Source organism: Cervus canadensis, chromosome X, assembly GCF_019320065.1.
Source record: "Cervus canadensis isolate Bull #8, Minnesota chromosome X, ASM1932006v1, whole genome shotgun sequence".
Lineage (NCBI taxonomy): Eukaryota > Metazoa > Chordata > Mammalia > Artiodactyla > Cervidae > Cervus > Cervus canadensis.
This window is the reverse complement of record NC_057419.1, coordinates 83,733,829-83,751,686: the sequence shown is the minus strand read 5'-3', so window position 1 is coordinate 83,751,686 and position 17,858 is coordinate 83,733,829.

The following is a 17,858-nucleotide window of genomic DNA, read 5'->3' as shown; positions in this document are numbered from 1 at the left end:
AGAATATATAATGAAAAGAAGACAGTCTCTTCAATAAGCACTGGGAAAATTGGACAGATGCATTTAAAGAATAAAATTAGAACACTTCTTAAGACCAAACACAAAAGTAAACTCAAAATGCATTAAAGACCTGTATGTAAGAACAGACACTTAAAACTCTTAGAGGAAAACATAGGCAGAACACTCTGACATAAATCACAGCAAGATACTCTTTGACACACCTCCTAGAGGAAAGGAAATAACAAAAATAAACAAATGGGACTTAATAAAACTTTAAAAAAGTTTTATTTTTAAGTAAGATTAACTATGTATTCTCTCAGAAGGGGAGAATATAATTGCAAATGAAGCAACTCACAAAATGCAGAAGTTGACAAAGTCTCCAAATTATACAAGCAGATCATGCAGCTCAATATCAGAAAAACAAACAACCCAATCAAATGGACAAACGATGTAAACAGACATTTCTCCAAAGAAGACAGAGATAGCCAATAAACACAAAAAAATGCTCAACCTCACTCATTATTAGAGAAATGCAAATCAAAACTAGAATGAGATATCATCTCACACTGGACAGAATGGCCATCATCGAATAATCTACAAATAAATGATGGAGGAAATTTGTAGAAAAAGGAATCCTCTTGTACAGTTGGTGGGAATACAAACTGATACAGCCACTACAGAGAACAGTACAAATATTACTTTAAAAATATTAGGAATATAGCTACCATATGACCCAGCAATCTCACTATGGGCATATAACCTGAGAAGACCATAATTTAAAAAGAGACATCTACTGCAATGTTCATTGCAGCACTATTTACAATAACCAGGATATAGAGGCAAGCTAGATGTCCATTAACAGATGAATGGATAAAGATGTGGTCCATATATATAATGGAAGATTACTCAGCCATAAAAAATAACAAAATTGAGTCAATTTTAGTGATGTGGATGAACCTAGAATCTGTTATACAAAGTAAATCAGAAAAAACAAATGTTGTCGATATTATATATCCATATATTAATGAATATATATGGAATCTAGCAAAATAGTACTGAGAAACCTATTTGATGAGCAGGAATAGAGATGCAGATGTAGAGAATGGACTTGTGCAAATAACAGGGGAAGGAGAGAGTGGGAAAAATTGAGAAGGTTGCATTGACATAAACATTACCATGTGAAAAATAGACAGCTAGTGCAAAGGCACTATGTAACACGGGGAGTTCAGCCTGGTACGCTGTGATGACCTAAAGGAATGGGATGTGGGATTGGGAGGGAGATTAAAGATGGAGAGGACATATGTATACTACAAACACAATATTTTGAAACAATTATCCTCCAATTAAAAAAAAAGTGTCCAACCAGATGGCTTCACAGCTGAATTCTACCAAAAATTTAGAGAAAAACTAACACCTATACTACTCAAACTCTTCCAGAAAATTGCAGAGGAAAGTAAACTTCCAAACACATTCTATGAGGCCACCATCACCCTAATTCCAAACCAGACAAAGATGCCACAAAAAAAGAAAACTACAGGCCAATATCACTGATGAACATAGATGCAAAAATCCTTAACAAAATTCTAGAAAACAGAATCCAACAACATATTAAAGAGATCATACATCATGACCAAGTGGGCTTTATCCCAGGGATGCAAGGATTCTTCAATATCCCCAAATCAATTAACGTAATACACCACATTAACAAATTGAAAGATAAAAACCATATGATCATCTCTATAGATGCAGAGAAAGCCTTTGACAAAATTCAACATCCATTTATGATTAAAACCCTCCAGAATGCAGGCATAGAGGGAACATACCTCAACATAATAAAAGCTCTATATGACAAACCCACAGCAAGCATTATCCTCAATGGTGAGAAATTGAAAGCATTTCCCCTAAAGTCACGAACAAGGCAAGGGTGCCACTCTCACCACTACGATTCAACATAGTCTTGGAAGTTTTGTCCATAGTAATCAGAGCAGAAAAAGAAGTAAAAGGAATCCAGAGAGGAAAAGAAGTGAAACTCTCGCTGTTTGCAGATGACATGATCCTCTACATAGAAAACCCTAAAGACTGTACCAGAAAATTGCCAGACCTAATCAAAGAATAAAGTTGCAGGATATAATATAAACACACAGAAATCCCTTGCATTCCTATACACTAACAATGAGAAAACAGAAAGAGAAATTAAGGAAACAATACCATTCACCATTGCAACAAAAAGAATAAAATACTTAGGAGTATATCTACCTAAAGAAACAAAAGACCTATATATAGAAAACTATAAAACAGTGATAAAAGAAATCAAAGAGGACACAAACAGATGGAGAAATATACCATGCTCATGGATTGGCAGAATCAATATTGTCAAAATGACTATACTACCCAAAGCAATCTATAGATTCAATGCAATCCCTATCAAGCTACCAATGGTACTTTTCACAGAACTAGACCAAAGAATTTCACAATTTGTATGGAAATACAAAAAACCTCGAATAGCCAAAGTAATCTTGAGAAAGAAGAATGGAACTGGAGGAATCAACCTGCCTGACTTCAGACTGTACTACAAAGCCACAGTCATCAAGACAGTATGGTATCAGCACAAAGACAGAGACATAGATCAATGGAACAGAATAGAAAGCCCAGAGATAAATCCACGAACCTATGGACACCTTATCTTTGACAAAGGACGCAAGAATATACAATGGAAAAAAGACAACCTCTTTAACAAGTGGTGCTGGGAAAACTGGTCAACCACTTGTAAAAGAATGAACCTAGAACACTTTCTAACACCATACACAAAAATAAACTCCAAATGGATTAAAGATCTAAATATAAGACCAGAGACTATAAAACTCCTAGAGGAGAACATAGGCAAAACACTCTCCGACATAAATCACAGCAGGATCCTCTATGACCCACCACCCAGAATATTGGAAATAAAAGAAAAATAAACAAATGGGACCTAATGAAACTTTAAAGCTTTTGCACAACAAAGGAAACTATAAGCAAGGTGAAAAGACAGCCTTCAGATTGGGAGAAAATAATAGCAAATGAAGAAACAGACAAAGGATTAATCTCAAAAATATACAAGCAACACCTGCAGCTCAATTCCAGAAAAATAAGTGACCCAATCAAAAAATGGGCCAAAGAACTAAACAGACATTTCTCCAAAGAAGACATACAGATGGCTAACAAACACATGAAAAGATGCTCAACATCACTCATTATCAGAGAAATGCAAATCAAAACCACAAGGAGGTACCATTACACGCCAGTCAAGATGGCTGCTATCCAAAAGTCTACAAGCAATAAATGCTGGACAGGGTGTGGAGAAATGGGAACCCTCTAATACTGTTGGTGGGAATGCAAACTAGTACAGCCGCTATGGAGGACAGTGTGGAGATTTCTTAAAAAACTGGAAATAGAACTGCCATATGACCCAGCAATCCCACTCCTGGGCATACACACCGAGGAACCCAGATCTGAAAGAGACACGTGCACCCCAATGTTCATTGCAGCACTGTTTATAATAGCCAGGACATGGAAGCAACCTAGATGCCCATCAGCAGACGAATGTATAAGGAAGCTGTGGTACATATACACCATGGAATATTACTCAGCCATTAAAAAGAATTCATTTATATCAGTTCTAATGAGATGGGTGAAACTGGAGCCCATTATACAGAGTGAAGTATGCCATAAAGATAAACACCAATACAGTATACTAACCCATATATATGGAATTTAGAAAGATGGTAATGATAACCCTATATGCAAAACAGAAAAAGAGACATAGATGTATAGAACATACTTTTGGACTCTGTGGGAGAAGGCGAGGGTCGGATGTTTCGAGAGAACAGCATCGAAACATGTATATTATCTAGGGTGAAACAGATCACCAGCCCAGGTTGGATGCATGAGACAAGTGCTCGGGCCTGGTGCACTGGGAAGACCCAGACGGATCGGGTGGAGAGGGAGGTGGGAGGGGGGATCAGGATGGGGAATACATGTAAATCCATGACTGATTCATGTCAATGTATTGGAAAAACCACTACAATATTGTAAAATAATTAGCCTCCAACTAATAAAAAAAAATGGGAAAAAAAATTAAAAAATAATAAAACTGAAAATAAAAATGTGTCCAAGTTCATTCTTTTACATGTGGTTATCAAGTTATTAGGCAGTATTTCTTAAAGAAACAGTACCCTTTCTTTCCCCATTGTGTACTCTTGATACCTTGTTGAAGATCATTTACTGCATATATGTGGATTTATTTCAGTTCTTTTAATTCTATTACACTGATTTGTATATCTGGTTTTATGCCAGTACCATAATGTTTTGATTACTATAGCTTTGTAATGTATTTTGAAATCTAGAAAAATGAGGCTCCTGGCTTTGTTCTTCATAATCCAGATTTTTTATCTATTTTGGGATTTACTGTGGCTCCATATGGACTTAAAAATGCTTTTTCTATTTCTGTAAATAATAGTCTTTGAAGTTTTCATAGGGATTTTAGTGAATATTAACATTATTTTAGGCAGTATTGATATTTTAATAAGATTGTATCTTTAGTCCATAGACATGGGATGTCTTTTTCCTTTAGTTGTGTCATTTTCCTTTAGTTGTGTCTTTTTCTATCATTTTTTGTAGTTTTTAACTTGTAAGTCTTTCATCTCCTTGGTTACATTTATTCTTAAGTATTTTATTGTATATGATTTTACTCTATGTGAAATTTTCCCTCTTAATTTCATTTTCAGTTTGTTCATCAATACTATATAGAAAAACAATTAATATTTGCATGTTTATTTTATAATCTTCAACTTTACCAAACTTTATGAAATTGTCTTAATTCTAATAGATTTTTTTATATAGTGCCTTATGTTGAGGTAATTTCTTTCTATTCCTAACTGTTGAGTTTTCCTTTTATGAAACAGTATTTAATTTTGTCAAATTCTTTTCCTAGATCTATTGAGATAATCATGTGATTTTTACACTTTATTGCATTAATATGTATATCATGTTGATGGATTTTCAAAAGTTGAAACACCCTTCCACACCAGGTAATCCTAGTTGGTCATGGTGTAAATTCTTTTTAAGATAATGTTTATTTTGGTTTGCTGGTATGTTGTTGAGGATTTTTGCATGTATGTTTATCAGGGATAGTGTCCTATAGTTTTCTTTTCTCATAGGGTCTTTCTATGATTTTTTATCAAGAAAATATTTATCAAAAAATGAGTTTGGAAGTGTTCTCTTCAATTTTTGGAAGGGTTTGAGAAAGATAGACGTTTATTCTTTTTTAAATGTTTGGTAGAATTTGTCAGTGAAACTCTCTTGTCCTGGAATTTTCCTTTTTGTGAGGTTTTTGATTACTGATTCAATCTCCCTAGTAGTTACAACTGTGTTCAGATTTTCTATATTTCATGATTCAGTGTCAACAGGTTGTATGTTTTTGGAATGTATCCATTTCTCCTATATTATCCAATTTTATGGCATATAATCATCCCTAACAGTATATTTTCATCCATTTCATTTCTGTGGCATTGGTTGTATTAACACCACTTTTAAAGTTTTGTTTATTTAAGTGTTCCCTTTTTTATTAGTCCAACTAAAGGTTTGTTTGATTTATGTTTTTTAGCCTCTTAGTTTCATTGATATTTCTATTATTTTTCTATCTTCCATTTCTTTGCTGTAACTTCGCCAACCACCCCCCCCCCCCCCCCGCCCCGCTATCATTTTATAATGTAGGGCTTACTTTGTTCTTCTTTCTCTAGTTTCACAAGGCACAAAGTTAGGTTGATTATCTAAAATCTTTTTACTTTAAATGTTGGTGTTTATCAGTATAAACTTCCCTGTTACTACCACTTATGCTGCAGCCCATAAGTTTTGGCATGTTGTGTTTACATTTATGTTTGTCTCAAGATATTTTCTTTCTTTTTGATTTCTTCTTTGAAGAGTTGCTTGAGAGTGTGCTGTTCAATTTCTGCATACTTGTGAATTTTCAAGTTTTTCTTCTGCTATTAATGTCTAGATTATTTTTCTGTAGTCTGTAAATGTACTTTTATGAAATCAATTTTCTTAACTTTATTAAGACTTACGTACTGACTTAATGTGATCCCTCCTATAGGATTTTCCATGTGCATTTGGGAAGAATGTATATTTTGGTTCTGTTGAGTAGCATGTTTGTAGAGACCACTTAGGTCAATTTGGATTGTAGTGTTTTTCAAGTCCTCTGTTTCCTTGTTTATCTCAATCTGAATATTCTCTTCATTATTCAAATTTAGGTACTGAAATTTCCTGCTATTATTGAATTGCCATTTTTCCTTCACTTATATCATTTTCATTATATATTTGGATGCTCTGATGTTGGGTATATAAATGCATATAATACCACCTTGGTGTGTTAAACATTTGGACATTATATAATGTCATTCTTGGCCTTTTTTGATAGTTTTGGTATAACATCCATTTTGTCTAAAGTAAATATGGCTGCTTCTGATCTCTGGTTAACATCTATATGGAATGTTGTTTTCCATCCTTCCCTTTTTAGCCTATGTGTGCTTGTAAATTTAAAGCTCTTGTGTGTGTGTGTGTGTGTATATATACACACATATATATATGTATATATATAATGTATAATATAATATATATAATATGTACAATATATACAAGTGAAGACATGTATAAGAAATATATATATATATATATATATAATATATATATATATGTAAAGATAATATATGTAAGAGCAATAATGCATAGGAACCTGGAATGTTAGAACTGTGAATCAAGGTAAATTAGAAGTGGTCAAACAGGAGACAACCAGAGTGAACATTGACATTTTAGGAATCCGTGAACTAAAATGGACTGGAATGGGTAAATTTAATTCAGATGATCATTATATCTGCTACTGTGGGCAAAAATCCCTTAGAAGAAAAGGATTAGCCCTCATAGTCAATGAAAGAGCCCAAAATACAGTACTTGGGTGCAGTCTCAAAAATGACAGAATGATCTTTTTACATTTCTAAGGCAAACCATTCAATATCAGAGTAATCCAAGTCTATGCCCTACCAGCAATGCTGAAGAAGCTGAAGTTGAATAGTTCTATGAAGACCTACAAGATCTTCTAGAACTAACACCCCCAACAGATGTCCTTTTCATCATAGGGGACTGGAATGTAAAAGTAAGGAGTCAAGACATACCTGGAGTAACAGGGAAGTTTGGCCTTGGAGTACAAAATGAGGCAGGGAAAAGGCTAACAGAGTTTTGCCAAGAGAATACACTGGTCATAGCAAACACCCTTTTTCAACAACACGTGAGAAGACTCTACACATGGACATCACCAGATGGTCAATACTGAAATCAGATTGTATTCAGCAACTAAAGATGGGGAAGCTCTATACAGTCAGTAAAAACAAGACTGAGAAATGACTATGGCTCAGATCATGAACTCCTTATTGCCAAATTCAGACTTATATTGAAGAAAGTAGGGAAAAACACTAGACCATTCAGGTATGACCTAAATCAAATTTCTTATGGTTATACAGTGGAAGTGACAAATAGATTCAAGGGATTAGATCTAATAGAGTGCCTGAAGAACTATGAACAGAGGTTTGTGACATTTTTGAGAAGGCAGTGGTCAAAACCATCCCCAAGAAAAAGAAATGTAAAAAGACAAAGTGGTTGTGTGAGGAGACCTTACATATAGCTGAGAAAAGAAGAGAAGCTAAAGGCAAATGAGAAAAGGACAGCTATACCCATTTGAATGCAGAGTTCCAAAGAAGAGCAAGGAGAGATAAGAAAGCCTTCCTCAGTGATCAGTGCAAGAAATAGAGGAAAACAATAGAATGGGAAAGACTAGAGATCTCTTCAAGAAAATTAGAGACACCAAGGGAACATTTCATGCAAAGATGGGCACAATAAAGGACAGAAATGGTATGGACCTAACAGAAGCAGAAGATATTAAGAAGAGGTGGCAATAATACACAGAAGAACTGTACAAAAAAGATCCTCACGACCCAGATAACCGCAATGGTGTGATCACTCACCTAGAGCCAGACATCCTGGAACACGAAGTCAAGTGGGCCTTAGGAAGCATCACTATGAACAAAACTAGTGGAGGTGATGGAATTCCAGTTGAGCTATTTCAAATCCTAAAAGATGATGCTGTTGAAGTGATGCACTCAATATGCTGGCAAATTTGGAAAACTCAGCAGTGTCCACGGGACTGGAAAAGGTAAGTTTTAATTCTAATCTCAAAGAAAGGCAATGTCAAAGAATGTTCAAACTACCGCAAAATTGGATTCATCTCAAGCGCTAGCAAAGTAATGCTAAAAATTCTCCAAGCAAGGCTTCAAAAATACATGAACTATGAACTTCCTGATGTTCAAGATGGATTTGGATAAGGCAGAGGAACCAGAGATTAAATTGCCCACATCCATTGGATCATAGAAAGAGCAAGAGAGTTCCAGAAAAGTATTTACTTTATTGATGATGCCAAAGTCTTTGACTGTGTAGATCACAACAAACTGTGGAAAATGCTTCAAGAGATGGGAATACAGTGCCATCTGACCTGCCTCCTGAGAAATTTGTATGCAGTTCAATAAGCAATCATTAGAAGTGGGCATGGAACAACAGACTGATTCCAAATCAGCAAAGGATCATGTCAAGGCTGTATATTGTCACCCTGCTTATATAACATATATACAGAGTGCATCATGCAAAATGCCAGACTACATGAAGCACAAGCTGAATCAAGATTGCTGGGAGAAATATCAATAACCTCAGATACACAGATGACATGACCCTTATCGCAGAAAGTGAAGAAGAACTAAAGAGCCTCTTGATGAAAGTGAAAGAGGAGAGTGAAAAAGCCAGCTTAAAACTCAACATTCAAAAAACTAATATCATGGTATCCAGTCCCATCACTCTATGGCAAATAGACGGGGAAACAACAGAAACAATGGCAAACTTTATTTTGAGGGGCTCCAAAATCACTGCAGATGGTGATTGCAGCCATGAAATTAAAAGACACTTGCTCTTTGGAGGAAAAGCTATGACCAACCTAGACTGCATATTAAAAAGCAGAGACACGGGAAGGAGGTTCAAAAGGGAGGGCATTTATGTATACCTATGACTGATTCACGTTGAGGTTTGACAAAAAAAAAAAAAAAAATCTGTAAAGCAATTATTTTTAAATTAAAAAAAAAAGCAGAGACATTACTTTGCCAAAAAATGTCTGTCTAGTCAAAGCTATGTTTTTTTTTTTTTTCCAGTAGTCATGTATGGATGTGAGGGTTGGTGTATAAAGAAAGCTGAGTGCCAAAGAATTGATGCTTTTGAACTGTGATGTTGGAGAAGACTCTTGATAGTCCATTGGACTGCAAGGAGATCAAACTAGTTAAATGAGATCAGTCCTGAATATTCATTGGAAGGACTTGATAGTCCATTGGACTGCAAGGAGATCAAACTAGTTAAATGAGATCAGTCCTGAATATTCATTGGAAGGACTTGATAGACCATTGGACTGCAAGGAGATCAAACTAGTCAAATGAGATCAGTCCTGAATATTCTTTGGAAGGACTGATGCTCAAGCTGAAACTCCAATACTTTGGCCACCTGATGCGAAGAATTGACTCTTTGGAAAATACCCTGATGCTGGGAAAGATTGAAAGCATAAGGAGAACGGGACAACAGAGGACGTGATGGTTGAATGGCATCCCCTACTCAATGGACATGAGTTTGAGCACACTCCAGGAGCTGATGAAGTACAGGGAAGCCTGGCATGCTGTAGTCCATGGGATCACAAAGAGTCTTATGCGACTGAGTGACTGAATTGATTAGAAAATAAGAATATATTAGAAAGTAAGAGTTTTTTTCCTAGGTAAAAATTTCATGATGTTTTGATTCTACTTGTTTGACTTAATATGTATATAATGCTGGATTTCTAGTCTATATTCACTCACAATTTTTATATAGTCCCATGTATTTTGGCTTCTAGTAAGTATTACTACTGAAATTTAGATAGTTTATTGTCTTAGTGATTAAAATAAAATTGAATGAGGCTTGAACTTTCTAATCCATTTCTGAGAATATAAAGAAATATTCTGTTGTAAAAAAACAGGAAATTACCATGTAATACAGTATCATTTCTTAAGTACAGATTTTGTTTTAATCTCATAAAATTTTATACTAATGCCCATTATTTGTTTTCATACCTTATTCAAGACTCCACATTGTATTTAATTGCATTGAGCACCTTTAGCTGCATGTAACAAATTATGGTAAATTCTCTTTTCAGTTTTTTTTTTCTATTACAAATATTTTCTAATTTTCTTTGTTATGGCTTCTAGATAAACCCTTCATTTAAAAGTGGACATTTCATCTCCAAATACATGGGATTCTTAAAGTATCTTTGATATTAATTTCTAAGTTAAGTTCTTTCTTCTCTGCAATCACCCTCCATATATTTTCATTTTTATAACTCTATTGAGGCTTTCAATAGCCAAGTCAAAGATCTCTCTTGGTAAATGTCAAACTGCCCTTGATAATATGTGGATTATTTTCAAATATGTTTTGATATTGATATCTAACATAATTTCCCAGTAATAAGAGAACAGACTCTGTGATTTCAGCATCTTTAGACCATGAAAGTTGTGTGCCTGTTCTTGTCTCTGGATATGTTCCAGTGTCTCCTAGTTTATAGTCTATGGGTACTTGAATAGAATTTGTAACCTATAGTTACAGTTGTAACCTACAGTTGTGTGAAAATTTTATAAACCTTAATTATGTCAAATTGGTTCATAATGCTTTTCAGGTCTACTATATTTTTCTATTTCTCTGTACATTCATTCTATACATTTTTGAGAGTTTGATATTGAAGCTCCAACTAAAAATCTTAATTTATCTATTTAAAATAAGCAATTGTAGTATATATTGGAACTATATGTAACTTTGTTCAATATTTTCCAAGTCTCCTGTAAATGTGTTATCATATTTTCATAATTAGAAAAATAGAAAGATAAAAATATAAAGTGTGTATCACTTTATCAGCAAAGATTTGTTTCTTGTTATTTTTGTTCACTCAGCAACTCTACTGACTTGGAATTTTAATCCATTTACAATGAAAGAATTATTGATAGGGAAGGACTTGCTGTTGTCATTTTATTGATTATTTTCCATTTGTCTTATACCTTTTTGTCTCTTTTTCTCTCTAGATCTCTTCCTTTGTGTTTTGTTGCTTTCTTACAGTTACATGTTTTGATTGTTTTGTTTTCTTTTGTGTGTTGTATTTATTTTTCTTTGTGGTTTCCATAGTGATTTTAAAAAATCTAATAGTTAAAGATATTTAAACTGATAACTTCAAACTATACATTTTTACTTCTCAACAGATACAGATTTTATGGTAGTAATGTCAGAAATTACATTTTTTATATTGTGTTTCTGTAACATTTTAATAGTCGTAGTTATTTTTTTATAATTTTGTATTTTAGTTTCTCTATCAGAATTAACATTGATTTATATGCTGCTGTTGCATTCATATGGTAGTCTGTATTTGTCTATATATTTACCCTTACCAGTGAGCTTTATACTTTTATATGCTTTTGTGTTCCTGTTTATAATCCTTTCACTTCAACTTAAAAGACTTCCTTTGGCCTTTATTGCAAGGCAAATCTAGTAGTAATGAACTACCTCAGCTTTTGTTTATCTGACAAAGTCTATTTCATCTTCATTTTTGAAGGATAATTTTGATTGCATTTCTTTTTTGGCAGGTTTTTTTTTTTTTTTTTTTAATTCTCTGAATCTATCAACTGACTCCCTTCTGGTTTGCAAGATACCTTTGGAGAAGTCTGCTGATGGTTTTATGGGTGTTCTCTTATACATAAAAAGCTCTTTGATTTTCTCTTGCTGTTTTCAAAACCCTTCCTTTTGACAATTTGATTATAAAGTGTGTCAGCATGGATTTCTTTGGATCATATTTAGAGAATTTTGGGTTTCTTGAATCTGAATGTTTATTTCTTTCTCTAGATTTAGGAAGTGTTAGGCCATTATTTCTCTGAAGTTTCTGCCCCTTTCTCTCTCTCCCTCCCAAAATTCCCACAATACATATATTTGTCTGTTTGCTAGTTATTCATAAGTCCTTAAGCTTTTTTCTTCCTTTTTTTCATTCTTTTATCTTCTTTTTGTCTTCTGAATGGATAATTCCAATTGATTTGTCTTTGTTATTGCTGATTCTTTCTTCTATTTGATCAAGTTTGGTGTTGAGCCTTTCTTGCAAATCATTTGGTTTGGTTACTGTATTTTTCAGTTCCAAAATTTCTGTTGTTAAAATACACTTCTTCCTTGTTGAAATTCTCAGTTTGCTCATGTAGTATCATTTTTCTAATTTCATAGACTATCTTTACAATGTTTATTTTTAAAAATTTTGTTATATAGTTCCTGTAATTACCTTTCTTTAAGAAGTTTTTTGAGGCTTATTTTGTTATTTTGTTTGGGCAATTTTTACTTGTTTCTTTGTGTTCCTTGTAACTTTATGTTGATATCAGTGTATTTGGAAAACAACTACCTCCCTCATTCTTTATGAATTGTATTTATAGATGGGAAGAAGATCCTCAATCAACTTTAGAGATTCTGGGAGGCATGTCAAATCTTTTCTTTGGATGTGTCTTCTTTGAACTTGCACATGTAAATTCCTAATTAGAAGGAACTGCTGTTTTTGTTTTGTGTTTGCTTTTGATTTTTACCCAGGCATTTATAATATCTTGCTCCCTCTGGTGTTTGTCTGTAATACTGCATGACCTATAGAGCAACAGCAGTATACCACCATTTTTTTTTTTTTTCTCCCAGTGTCCCTCTGGCATTTGGAGTATATTGGATTTTTCATCACTGTGACACATGTTAGACTGAGACTAGTCCCTCACATGGCCCACTTAAAAGTGAATGTTATACATGAGTTTCAGTCCTTCTCTCCCACAAGATTAGCCATGGCTGTGATTTTTCCCAACCAGGTTGTGCTGAGCCAGGGGGAGGGGTCTGGTAGTGAGTGGGTAAGATTCCTAACATTCCTCTTTAATCTCAGCAGTCTGCAGACACCTAGAGTATACTATATCTCTTCAGTGCTCAGAACCTAGTGGTAAATAAGCTGCTCCCATGGGCAGCCCTCTAAAAATCCAGAACTTTGTACAGATGCTTCAACACTTTCTCTCCCTAGGGAGAAGCTAGGATTCGAGGGTTTTCACTACTCTGTTCTGTGCCAGCTAGAGGGAAGGACTATTGCCAGTAAGAGCTTACTTGTCCATACCTTTGCCTTTGTTCTCAGAAACTCCCAAACTGGAGACTTTTCCTGTCTGTGTTCAGACTGAGGCAAGACAGAAACTACTCCTTTGGGAAGCCTTCTTAAAACTCAGAACATTGACACAGGGACATATGCTCCTGTTCTCTCCTTCCTTCCCTGGGGAGAAGCTGAGAACCTGAGTATTTCTTTTTAATCATGAGATACTGTGCCGGGTAGAGGGATTATGGTAATAGGGTGCCACAAATTTTCCAACTGGCTTCAATGCAACTGGTTTCATGCTCAAGGGTGATCTCTATAATCCTCTAGAGGAAATTTGTCCCTGTATGGTAGTTGAATGATTCAACTACACTTGTGTCTGTGGGAGGAAAACAGCTCTGAGGACTCTTATCTCACTACCTTGCTGAGAGCATTCTCACACATACTTGGATTTTTTGAATTTTTAAATTAACAGCCATTGTATATATCATTACAAAGACCAACTAAATGCACTATTTTTCTTTAACAAGGTGAGGAAAGAAGTAATTTATTATTCAAAGACATAATTTAAACCAAAACAGCAATGAGCTGTCATTTCAGATGTAAAATTGGCAAATACTTTTAAAAATGAAAATGAAAATCAAAGAGGACACAAATAGATGGAGCAATATACCGTGTTCATGGATTGGAAGAATCAATATTGTGAAAATGACTATACTACCCAAAGCAATCTATAGATTCAATGCAATCCCTATCAAGCTACAAAAGATATTCTTCACAGAACTAGAACAAATAATTTCCCAATTTGTATGGAAATACAAAAAACGTTGAATAGCCAAAGCAATCTTGAGAAAGAAGAATAGAACTGGAGGAATCAACCTGCCTGACTTCAGGCTATACTACAAAGCCACAGTCATCAAGACAGTATGATACTGTCACAAAGACAGAGACATAGATCAATGGAACAGAATAGAAAGCCCAGAGATAAATCCACGTACCTATGGACACCTTATCTTCATCAAAGGAGGTAAGAATATACAATGGAAAAAAGACAACCACTTTAACAAGTGGTGCTGGGAAAACTGGTCAACCACTTGTAAAAGAATGAAACTAGAACACTTTCTAACACCATACACAAAAATAAACTCAAAATGGATTAAAGATCTAAATGTAAGACCAGAATCTGTAAAACTCCTAGAGGAGAATATAGGCAAAACACTCTAACATAAATCACAGCAAGATCCTCTATGACCCACTTCCCAGAATACTGGAAATAAAAGCAAAAATAACCAAATGGGACCTAATTAAACTTAAAAGCTTTTGTACAACAAAGGAAACTATAAGCAAGGTGAAAAGACAGCCTTCAGAGTGGGAGAAAATAATAGCAAACGAAGAAACAGACAAAGGATTAATCTCAAAAATATACAAGCAACACCTGCAGCTCAATTCCAGAAAAATAAATGACTCAATCAAAAAATAGGCCAAAGATCTAAACAGACATTTCTCTAAGGAAGACATACAGATGACTAACAAACACATGAAAAGATGCTCAACATCACTCATTATCAGAGAAATGCAAATCAAAACCACAATAAGGTAACCATTACACGCCAGTCAGGATGGCTGCTATCCAAAAGTCTACAAGCAATAAATGCTGGAGAGGGTACAGAGAAAAGGGAACCCTCTTACACTGTTGGTGGGAATGCAAACTAGTATAGCCGCTATGGAGAACAGTGTGGAGATTTCTTAAAAAACTGGAAATAGAACTGTCATATGACCCAGCAATCCCACTCCTGGGCATACACACCAAGGAAACCAGATCTGAAAGAGACACATGTACCCCAATGTCCATCACAGCACTATTTATAATAGCCAGGACATGGAAGCAACCTAGATGCCCATCAGCAGACGAATGGATTAGAAAGCTATGGTACATATACACAATGGAATATTACTCAGCCATTAAAAAGAATACATTTGAATCAGTTCTAATGAGATGGATGAAACTGAAACCCATTATACAGAGTGAAGTAAGCCAGAAAGATAAACACTAATACAGTATACTAACCCATATATATGAAATTTAGAATGATGGTAACAATAATCCTATATGCAAGACAGAAAAAGAGACACAGATGTATAGAACAGACCTTTGGACTCTATGAGAGAAGGCGAGGGTGGGATGATCTGAGAGAATAGCATTGAAACATGTATATTATCAACTGTGAAACAGATCACCAGTCCAGGTTGGATGCATGAGACAGGTGCTCGGGGCTGGTGCACTGGGATATTCCAGAGGGATGGGATGGGGAGGGAGGTAGGAGGGGGGTTCAGGATGGGGAACACATGTAAATCCATGGCTGATTCTTGTCAATGTATGGCAAAAACCACTACAATATTGTAAAGTAATTAGCCTCCAACTAATAAATTTTTTTTTAAAAATTAAAAAAAATAAAAATGAAAATGCTAATCAAGGAAATCAAACGTGCTTACAGTAGGGTTATCAGTTGATACAAATTTGTTCATTGTGTGAGAATAATGGGATTGTGCATATTTCAGATTTTCTTTTTCATAATACTTATTTCCTATATTTTCTACAATAAAAATGCATACTTTTATAGAAAAATACTCACTTTTAGCTGAAAACAATACTTCTAAGTTTCTCTTTTATCTTTCTTTTTATTTATTTATTTTTTTCCATTTATTTTTTTTAGTTGGAGGCTAATTACTTTACAATATTGTAGTGGTTTTTGTCATACATTGACATGAATCAACCATGGATTTACATGTATTCCCCATCCCGATCCCCCCTCCCACCTCCCTCTCTACCCGATCCCTCTGGGTCTTCCCAGTGCACCAGGCCTGAGCACTTGTCTCATGCATCCAACCTGGGCTGGTGATCTGTTTCACCCTAGATAATATACATGTTTCCATGCTGATCTCTCGAATCATCCCACCCTCGCCTTCTCCCACAGAGTCCAAAAGATTTATTTATTTTAATTGGAGGCTAATTAATTTACAATATTATGGTGGTTTTTGCCAATACTTTCACAGGAATCTGCTATTCAGTTCATTTCAGTTCATGTAAGTCGCTCAGTCGTGTCCGACTCTTTGCGACCCCATGAATCACAGCAAGCCAGGCCTCCCTGTCCTTCACCAACTCCTGGAGTTTACTCAAACTCATGCTCATCGAGTCAGTGATGCCATCCAGCCATCTCATCCTCTGTCGTCCCCTTCTCCTTCTGCCCCCATCCCTCCCAGCATCAGGTTCTTTTCCAATGAGTCAACTCTTCGCATGAGGTGGCCAAAGTACTGGAGTTTCAGCTTCAGCATCAGTCCTTCCAATCACTTTATGTACTAAACCAACTCCACACTATCCACAGTTATATTTTTAGAAAGGAGCTCTGATAATGTGACATTCATTTAAAAAAATCCAGGTATTTCTTATTTTTAAAATCTATTTTTATTTGGAGGATAATTGCTTTACAATATTGTGTTGGTTTCTGCCATACAACAATGTGAATCAGCCAAAAGTCTACATATGTTCTCTCCCTCTTGAATCACCCTCACATCCCAGGTGTTTCTTACTGATGCAATACTGAATTCTTCAACCTAGTAGATTAAAATGTCTGGATTCTGCCCAAATAATATCTTTCTCTACTCTTTTCCTAGTATATTACTCATTTTCCCAACCACACCAGATGACTCTAACTACATTGAGTATGCTGTGAAGGTAACTGCCTCTCTTCATTTGTACATATTAATTTCTCAGTTTGTGAAGTTCTTTATTTTCCACCTAATTATCTAATATTCTCATCGCATGGACCCTTTCATTTGCCTAATTTCTTTCTACTTTTCTAGGTTTTGCTCAACCCATTTTCTCTCTCAGACTTTTGCAGTTATATTATTCTTTATTTAGTCCTTCCTTTCTTCATATTCCATTGAATTTTAATTGGGACAAAAATATATTACAGTTTCATCCATCTCATTAGAACTGATTCAAATGAATTCTTTTTGACGGCTGAGTAATATTGTGAAGTAATTAGCCTCCAACTAATAAAAAATAAATAAATAAATAAATCTTAAAAAAATATTACATAAAATTTACCATTATAACAATTCTTAAGTATACAATTCAATATTATCAATAAAATTGACATTGTTATACATTCATCTCCAGACTTCTTTCCATCTTGCAAAACTAAAACTCCATATACAGTAAATAACAACCACCCACTTCCCCTTACTGTCAGGCCCTGAAAACTACCATTTGTGAATTTGACTATTCTATGTAGTGACATCAGAGAGTATTTGTGTTTCTGTGACTTGTCTTATTTCACTTAGCATACTGTCCTATTGTACATTCATGCTGCACCATGTGTCAAAATTTCCTTCCTTTTCAAGGCTAAATAATACTCTGTTGTGCATATATATCACATTTCACTTTTTATCCTTCAGTGTGCACTTATCAACTCTTGTGAATAATGCTACTATAAAGAGATCTACATATACCTTGTCAAGGCGTTGCTTTCAATTATCTGCAGTATATATCCAAAAGTAGAATTGCTGAATCATTAGGTAG